Source organism: Danio rerio, chromosome 7 (assembly GCF_049306965.1).
Source record: "Danio rerio strain Tuebingen ecotype United States chromosome 7, GRCz12tu, whole genome shotgun sequence".
NCBI classification, from domain to species: Eukaryota; Metazoa; Chordata; class Actinopteri; order Cypriniformes; family Danionidae; genus Danio; species Danio rerio.
Window position 1 is genome coordinate 15223416 of NC_133182.1, and position 9912 is coordinate 15233327.

Consider the following 9912-nt stretch of genomic DNA (forward strand, 5'->3'; position numbering starts at 1 on the left):
TGATGGTGGAGTCTCAAAACTTTTTTATATTATTGCAATTTAAACTTGGGTTTCCCCAAATGCAAATGTACAAATGTACATTAATACGAAGACCAGGGCTATTAAACATCTTCTATAAACAGAATTTGACTAGCACTCAAAAATCATTACGAAAGCCTCACTACACAAATTACCTTTAATTAGTTTATTTCACTAGAAAACATGTAAACACTTTGGATCGTTATGCTGTGTTCACTCCAGACACGGAACGTGTAAATAAATTTCACTATTCGCACGTAAACAGAAGCTTTAACATTTTGAGTTTACTCACTTTATTCGCACGTCAATTTCGCTTCACAATAGACACGGATTCTCATCATGGTCAAGGCTTCTGTCTGCCCGGTGACTTTAGCTTTGTTGCTAAATGACTAACATTAATTTTGATTAGAGATTAGCTGTTTTTATGTGCTTTAGGAAGACTAGAGATGAGTCCTCCAGAAACTATACCAGAATGATGGAAGCTTTCAGGGGTGCTTGTGATTGAGCCGAGAAAAGTTTGATGAGCTGTTGTCCAGTGTTGGCAGGAGGATTTCCCCTCAGGACACCAACAACAGGCACTACATCATAATCACTCACCTACAATAGCAAGCTCCTGATTTGTTAACGCAGCATGAATGTACGCTTAAGCTTAGATTTTCCAACTCGAGCGATTTGCATGAAATGCACATTTAGCGAATCAAACGCGTTAAACGCTCAACTTACGCTGCTTCGTTGTTACGAATTGCATCATTCATGCCGCCTCATTCACACATATCGCGCTGCAGGATGCCTATTCGTGTCTTTGCATTGACTTGCCTGCACTCACATTGCATTTTTTACCTACCGAACCCGAGTACGCTTACGTCATCGAAATGGATAATGCGACTGTTCAGCACAGTGAAGAATGCTTTAGTTACAGATGCACCACTTTTGACGCCCATAAATTATTATAAAAGTCCTTGTGCTGCATGTATTAGGAAGTTTGCATCTTTACTAAACTACGACAGTTCGCGTTCATTGAAAAATAAATAAGAATGATTTAAAAATCCTTATGAAACAGTCCATTTAAAGTGACTTCGGGTCTTAAGTTTCGGCCTCAGGCGCGCTCACACTACAAGCCTACCGTGCCAAAGCTCAACTGAACTGAGCTCTGGCACACCTCTTCCAATCTGACCAGGGCTGGCCAACTGAACTGTGCCTGAGCCAATTTCAGAGCACTTACAATTCTCAAACGAACCGGGAAACACGACTGGGCACGGTTCGTATAGCATAGTGCGAGTACGTCCTTACCATGTAAATCACTCGCACTTGACGATTCATGCATGTCTGGTGTGAACGCAGCGTTAGAATGGCAGGTCGCTCTTGCTAGAGGTGGTGTTCGCTAACATTAATGTGTGTGAGTTACTAATATTAATTGTAATATATATTCGAAAGATATACAATGATTTTTAAGGTCCTATGTAGTATTTTCAAAACATAGTATTTAGGGAAACTTCTATTTAGCACCAAAAGAGGTTCTGCTATTGTTACAAGCTGTAAAACCTTAATGTGGTACCGTTTAGAACCCATTTTTTTCTTGGAGTGTACCAGAAAATTGTTGCTGACTATTTCTATTACTTTACGACAATAGTGAATATAATCCACTGATAGCCACTTCCACAGGATATATGTAGGGCTGTGCAATTTGAAAATACATATCAATTGAAAATAAAAATCCATAAGTTAATGCAGTCCCTTCACAACTCTGTATGTAAAAACTTGAGCACAGTGCTCTAAAAGCTGTTTGGTATCAGGTAATTAGCGCGGTTTTTGTTGTGGTGTGACAGTGTTCAAGCACATGGAACAGTAACACTCAATAGTCACATCTAATACTGGTATCCCTTACTGACACCTGATCATGGCCACACTGTCAGGAAAGGCTTCGTATTTACATCCTTAGAGAGCACTTGGCAAGATCAGCCTGTATGAACATGTTTAGTTTGAATAAATACACCTTAACCTGAAAACAAAACTGCTATTTCTGCCTGCATACGGAGAATTTAATAGCCAAATAGATACTAAAACTAAGAAGTGGATAAAATAGCCGGAGATTTGATCATTAGTGCAATATTCAACAATTCGCATAAATATACCTTGTTCTTCTGGGTGTGGATATCAGGTATTATTATCAAATGTTATTCGAGACATAAAGCTTGTTTTATTACTCTGACCTGAAAAGACCACACCTCCCGATCAGTGCACATTTTGAAGTGGTTTCCTGCAGTTCAAAAGCTGCTGTGAATTTGTAACTGTTTGTAGTCTCTATAATTCTCCAGAGAGCAACATTAGTAATGCTTGAGTGAGTGAGTGAGTGTGTGTGTTTTGGAGGAGGGTCTCAGCTGAATGGTGTAGAGGTGGAGCTTGATGTTTAACTACTTGTTTTGTTTGAATTTCCATAGTGACAATGATTGACACTTCAAAGCACGAATGCCAATGTTCTATCTATGAAATAGAGTTACAGCTGGAAAACCACATCATTCTTAACCGTAAATTATATGTATAAAGACTGAATTAAAGCTTATTCAATTACTGCAGATTTCCACCAATGCTCTTATTTTCGCTCCATTAATCCCTGCACAGTCAGCCACACATCAGTTGTCTAAGACACATTTGGGAAATGTATATTATAATATATTCCAGTAATCCTAGGCTAAAATCTGATCTTTGATCATTGGTTTGTAGGCATGGAACGATAACCGGTTTCAAGGTTTACCGCACTTTTACACTAAAGTTTTAAAACCGCTAAAATTTTCTGTTACACCGTTTCAAGGTGTATGTATGTAAAGCAGAGTTCAGACTGCATGAGTTTAGCCCCGATTTTGACTCGCCGACAGGATTTGAGAAATTGCTGACAAATGCCTGAAATCACAGGCAAATCAGAGCTCGTGCATGCGAGTGTCGATCACACAGTGTAAACTATCAAAGAGGCGTTCAGAGAGAATCGCTGATGAGTCGCAGATACCCGTGGGATATTTGGCATGCAAAATATCTGGAGCTGTCGTGATTCAGATCCTTTCGTGTGAAATGTGTTCTGATTGAAAATAACAACAGCGATAACGAACAGCCAATTAGAAAGCAGCATCTACTAGTCAGACCCGCTAGTTTTTCACGATTCCGCGATCGCTAAATTCAATGCAAAATCAACAAAGTGGCAAATTTTTGTGATCTGCAAAATTCTTAATTGTTTATTCATTCATTTTCTGTTTGGCTTAGTCTCTTTATTAATCTGGGGTCACCACAGCGGAAAGAACCCGCCGAATGAATGAATTTTTAATTAAACGCAAAAAATAATAATCGCAAAAAAATGTAAATATTCTCATAAAACGTCAAATTCCAAAACATAGAATCAAATGAGATTTATTTCAGTTTGCAATTTGTTGTTATACATGACTTATAAATGGCTCACCTGCACCCTCACAATCATTACATTACATGGGGGGGGGGGGGTTCAGCTTGTGCAGTAAGCAGATGTAGACAAAGCCTGGTCTGAGCCCCTCCCCCAGAGATTTGTCATTCTATTGCGATCGCTAATTTGCTCCTGTACTAGAAGGCAGGCTTTATTCACCATTTAGCGATCACTGTTAGGCTCCTGTATTTGAAAGCGAGGCTTCATTCGCCATATTGACAGTTATACTTTTCCCCATTTAAAAGTATACGAGTGACATATCTTGTGTATTCTAGTCTTTGATACAGATTAAGCGCAAATTATTTACATGTGAAGTCATAGCAAAGATGAGATATAGACATCTAATGGCGCGAATTGGCCGTTTTGTGCGTTTGACGAGCTTCAGACTGAAAAAAAAGTTGGAGCAAACAGAGCAATGAACAGACAGGTGGAGATAAGATTGGTTCAAGGGTGGCGACCACAAGACATTATTTGTGCTTTACATGTATGGCTGGTATTATGATGTGCGTCAAATCAATCAATGACAAAAACGCGGGGCCCCCTGATCACGCGGTCTACCTAGAGTGCCGTCTGCTGTTAAAACTAACCTAGAGCACCATATATTGTTTAATAACTAGCCTAGAGTGCCATCTGCTGTTAAAACTAACCTAGAGCACCATCTATTGTTTAATAACTAGCCTAGAGTGCCATCTGCTGTTAAAACTAACCTAGAGCACCATCTATTGTTTAATAACTAGCCTAGAGTGCCATCTGCTGTTAAAACTAACCTAGAGCACTACATACTGTTAAGTAACTAGCCTGGAGCACCATTTGCGATTAAAAACTAACCTAGAGCACCATCTACTGTTTAATAACTAGCCTAGAGTGCCATCTGCTGTTAAAACTAACCTAGAGCACCATCTACTGTTTAATAATCAGCCTAAAGCGCCATCTACTGTTTAGTAACTAGTCTAGAGCACCATTTGCTATTAAAAACTAGCCTAGAGCACCATTTACTGTTTAGTAACTAGCCTAGAGCGCCATTTGCTGTTTAAAAACTAACCTAGAGCACCATTTACTGTTAAAAACTAACCTAGAGCACTATCTACTGTTTAATAACTAGCCTAGGCTTTATTACACTTCAGACACACTTTAGAGTGTTCATCAAGTGAACGAGGGAAGCTACATTAACATACCTTTGACCCGTCAATTTAGCCAAAGGGATATTGTCCAGGGATAAGCTCCAGATTTGGCTTCAGTACTGACTAATCTAATGTACAGTATATGCACAAATATAATATTGTATAGCTTCCTATTATAAATATGAATTCAAAAGTTAGATTTGTGAGGGGTTTACTTATATATGCTATACCAGACAAGTACTATACCAGATAAAAATGAGTGAAAAAAAAACAGTATTATCTGATCATATTGCTGTTTACATTATACTAACATTATCAAGGCAATGACTGCCGCAGTTGTATATATAAAGGAAATATATTTCTTTATATATTTCTGTTATCAGTGCCACAGCACCACAATGGAGGTGTGCGGCTTGCTCCTTCCAGATGAGTTGAATGAATCCTGCGAGCACACCGCGAGTCACGTGACTGACCTGATAGCTTCAGCTTGTATGGAATATACACATTTCGGTAGACTAATAATCGCAGACAAACACAGGACATCCAAACACTGCAGTGCTTTGTAATTTTCTCTAGAAATAAAACTTGTATCAGAGTTGCAGCAATGTTTTGTCAGCCAACCATCCTCTGAGAAAATGGTTGATGGTCGACCTAGCCATCTACAACCTATGTAAAATTGTCAAGGCCTGATAAAAAGGTTGAGGACCACTGGTATAGGAGTATATGAAGAATGACTTACAGTGACCAAGTATATATGATATAAAGTGGGTCTCGGAATGTACAAGAAGCACTGCATTAAACTACATTTTCCCCGCCATGTCTTTAAAATATGAACATTTATTTTACTCCAATATTTTCAACAGAGCTGATCCTGATGGCGTGTGCGTGTAAACGGCTTTTCATCTCATTTACACTTGAACAATTAAACTAATGCCTAAGTCTTTTTAACTGATTATATTTTAAATACATTACACAGACCCTCTATAGTTTTTCAAGATTAAAGTGCGAACATTGTTGCAATCCTGCAAAATTCTTAATTAAACGTAAAAGTCATTCAAAAAAAGATCATTAAACATCAAATTCCAAAACATATAATCAAATTATATTTATTTCAGTTTGCATTTTATTATTTTACCTGACTTATAGACGTTGTATACGCAGTGCACATGTCTTACCTGCGACCTCACAAGCATTACTTAACATAAGAGGGGCGGAAATTGTTTTGCAGCCTGCGCAGTAAGCCATAGCAAAGAAGAGATATAGACATCGTATTGGGCGTTTCATGTGCTTCAGACTGCAAAAGAAAGTTGCAAACGGAGCAATGAAACAGACAGGTGGAGTTTAGATTGATTCAAGGGTGACGGCTGCTTTACGTGACCGAATTGAAAAACATTAGTTGTGTTTTACATCTAGGGCTGGTATTATGGTTTGCGTCAAAACGATAAATGATTTCATTTAACTCTTTCCCTGCAGTCAACAAAAGAAAACGCTTCCCTGCCACTGACAAGATGTACAGCAATCCGTGTTTTAGGTGTATTATGGTAGGGCAAGCCCTAATGCATGTCCTATGTGTGACATAATGTCAGATGCTCCAGGGAGTGAAATCTGAGAGAAAGCAAGATTGTGGATAAAAATAAGAGTGATACAACCTTCCTTTGGCTTAATTCCCACCATTTAAGATCTTGTCTGGACAAGAGACCAAAACATAGAAGCTTTATTTTTAGAACTTGTGTCATTGTCAATGTTTCAGACCTCGTAGGGTAAATACGTATATTTTTTTGCATTCAAATATATTTTTAAAAATCGCAAAATAGTCGAAAATTTCTGGGAATTACCACCACAAAATCAGTCATTTTTAATTGCAAAAAAAAAAATAAAATCACACAAAAAAATCGTTAAAAACTAGGGGGTCTGATTACAACATTAATGCTGTAATATAAAGTATCTAAAATTGAAACAAGTCACATTAACCGTTCTCTGGAAGTTTATCGGTAGGAGAAAAAAAACACTAACTACGCATATACCCTGTTGAAAATAAACTGTAAAAGATGATTAAATGAACTTTTTACAGTGTAAAACAAAACTAGTGTAAAATTTGCTTTATATTACATCTTGAAAAAGTAATAATATTTCACACTATTTTATTGTATTTTAACCAAATATTATTAAATATATATCCTCCGCTTTCTTTAAAAAGAAAAAGGGGGGGGGGGTTACAGCAATGCCACAAGCTATGTTTCCATCCACCTACTTTTATGAACATTTTGGGTGTGCGCATAAAAAAATTGGTTGATAGAAACGCCAAGATGCGCATACATTTTAAAAATGTGTAAAAAATGTATGTGCATAACGGAGTAGAATAAAACTTTTTATTTTATAAGAAAAGATGCGCATAAACTGTGACGGAAACACTTTTACCAAAAAATTCCAGCATGCGCTTTAAAAAAAAAAAAAAGGCATGTGATTTTGTTATAAGAGATCATGTGAGGATAAAAATGTGTGTGAATGGACACACCACCAGCAGGCTGGGCACATTATAAAGCAGGGGTCACCAATCTCGGTCCTGGTTTAGCTCCAACTTGCCTCAACGCACCAGCCTGGATGTTTCAAGTATACAAAGTAAGACCTTGATTAGCTTGTTCAGGTGTGTTTGATTAGGGTTGGAACAAAAATCTGTGGGACACCGGCCCTCCAGGAATAAGTTTGGTGACCACTGTTATAAAGCATCTCAAATGTTGTTTTGGTTATTCTAAGACACCATTTCAGTATTAGTGTTAATATATGTTTAATTACCTCCAGAGTAGTCAAGAACGTCTGTGCTCCGCGTCTCACACCTTTAAGCGCCACCACACGTTCATTGCATGTCGACAAGTGTCTTCTGAGGTGCAAGTCATTTATTAAATGAAGAAAAGATTTACGCAGCTTTTAACGCAGCAAATACCGTTTTTACTGGTGATATTTGGCGGCGGTTAATCAGGAAGTGACAATTTTGTTCGATTTGACTCGTTGGATGGAAACGCTGCTTTATTTGCACGTCTTTTATGTGATATTCCAGTTTTGTGCAAAAAGTTTGCATTTTTGGATGGAAACATAGCTACTGAAAAGTTGTTTTGGCTCCTCAGAGAACCTGTAAACAATCATTAAAGGAGCAATGGTTTATCCTAGTGTGAACATTTCAATAAAAGTAAAGTACATTTAGTGCAAAGGAAAAGTTCACAGTACACATGCAATGCTCTTCATGGAACCATTAGAGACCAATAAGATCTTTAAGAGTGTTGATGACCCAAAAACACTTCTGTCAAAATCCCTACATGCTACAACAGCATGACATGACTTCAAAATTCAGTTAAAGATTTTAAACCTTTGTCAAATAAATTCTAATTTCACTTCTGCTACCAATAACACAACCCATTTATCTCTGTCATCCGAACTCACGCCACAGGTTTAATACACATACAGTATTTCCCATGCATTTCTCCCTCACATTACAACAAACACATCATACCTCAGGCCTCCGAGCGGAGTCCAGCGGAGCTTATAAATCCATTATTTCAGCATATTATGAGAATCAACATTAGCAGAGAGCACACCTGAGTCCTCCTGCATCTTCCGTGCGCGGCAGGTTAGGTCACAGCGCCGATTACTGCGAGCTAAATGCGGCTTTGTGTTTGGCAGCAGATAAGAGGCGTGTGATGTCATGGGGTGGGGGAGGCTCAGGTGTCTGTTTCCAAGAGCACTTGAGTAACAGAGGCCACTGCTGTTCACTGCACCGTCTGGTTAATGTTCTCCTACCTGATGCTTTCAAAGAGCTGCTGTTTGTTCCTGCTGATTTACTCCCTGAGGGAACGCTCACTCTTTTTACGGGTCCATATTTACCTGTATTGCTTTAATGACATCAGGTTTTATAGAGGAACTAGGGCGGCACGATATTACAGAAAAATATGTGTGGTTTATTCATAAACTAATTTCGAGAGGATCACGTGCTTATAATCAACACGGCTGGCTCCTTGTTAGCTCCGTAATCAGCCCTATTAGATCATTACGGAAGCATTATAAATAACCTGAGTTTTTCACTCCAGTTATCTTCGTCTTGAAGCTCCCCCCCTTTCCACCCCTACATCCTCCCACTTTTTCTGATCGGGCGACACGGTGGCCCAGTGGCTAGCACTGTTGCCTCACAGCAAGAACACCGCCAGTCCAACTTATCGGGCCGGTTGGTGTTTCTGTGTGGAGTTTGCATGTTCTCCCCATGTTCGCGTGGGTTTTCCCCGGGTTCCCCGGTTTCCTCCCACTGTCCAAAAACTTAAACCATAGCCAATCGACTAAAACAAATTATCACCCAATACAACCTGAGTTTACAATTCTCACGGTGACAAGCAGGGGAGTTCTCGAGACCTATCTGACCTCAAATTCCCCTCTCGCCCTTCTAACGGGAGGGAGCCCCGGGCTCGAGGATATTACGAGCTCAGGGCTCTCTCCCGGGACAGCATGCCAAATACACTTTATTGATTATCAGCTAAGTGTGAACTCTTGAAATATTGTGATATTTCTTTACTAAGATAAACATTGCACGAGGGCATAAGGTGACACGGTGGGTTAGTGGCTAACAACGTTGCGTCACAGCAAGAAAGTCACTGGTTCGAGTCCCGGTTGGGTCAGTTGGCATTTCTGTGTGGAGTTTGCATGTTCTCCCTGTGTCTCCCTGTGAGTTTTCTCCAGAAGCCTCGGGTTTTCCCTAGTGATTGGTAGTTCATGACAGATTCGTTCATTTTGGACGAATCTTTAATATGACTCCTATATGACTCCTAATATGAGTCCCCTTCATCCGCGCGTGCGCACATTTGTGCAGGTAGTATCGTTAATTTCAAGTCTTCATCACATTGGCAGAAGCCAATCATATGCGTTTAGAGCCAGAAAAATAATTAATCCGCTCACCTCTCGAGTCCTCTATCGGGTCTGAGTCACTCATTCATCACGGGCCAATCATACGCGTTTAGAGCCAGAAAAATAATTAATCCGCTCACCTCTCGAGTCCTCTATCGGGTCTGAGTCACTCATTCATCACGGGCCAATCATACGCGTTTAGAGCCAGAAAAATAATTAATCCGCTCACCTCTCGAGTCCTCTATCGGGTCTGAGTCACTCATTCATCACGGGCCAATCATACGCGTTTAGAGCCGGAAAAAGTTTTGATCCGTTCATCTCTCGAGTCCTCTATAGGGTCTGAGTCACTCATTCATCATGGGCCAATCAAACGCGTTTAGAGCCGGAAAAAGTTTTGATCCGTTCATCTCTCGAGTCCTCTATCGGATCTGAGTCACTCATTCA

The 9912-nt window shown here is 39.5% G+C and overlaps 1 protein-coding gene across 1 annotated transcript in view; it reads right to left on the reverse strand.

Moving 5' to 3' along the window:
• si:dkey-172h23.2 overlaps window positions 1-8195 on the reverse strand; it is a 34280-nt gene extending 26085 nt beyond the window's left edge. The window contains 1 exon segment of the mRNA NM_200799.1: window positions 8090-8195. The gene's annotated coding sequence lies outside the window, so the exon portion shown is untranslated.
• Window positions 8196-9912: the final 1717 nt, after the last annotated feature.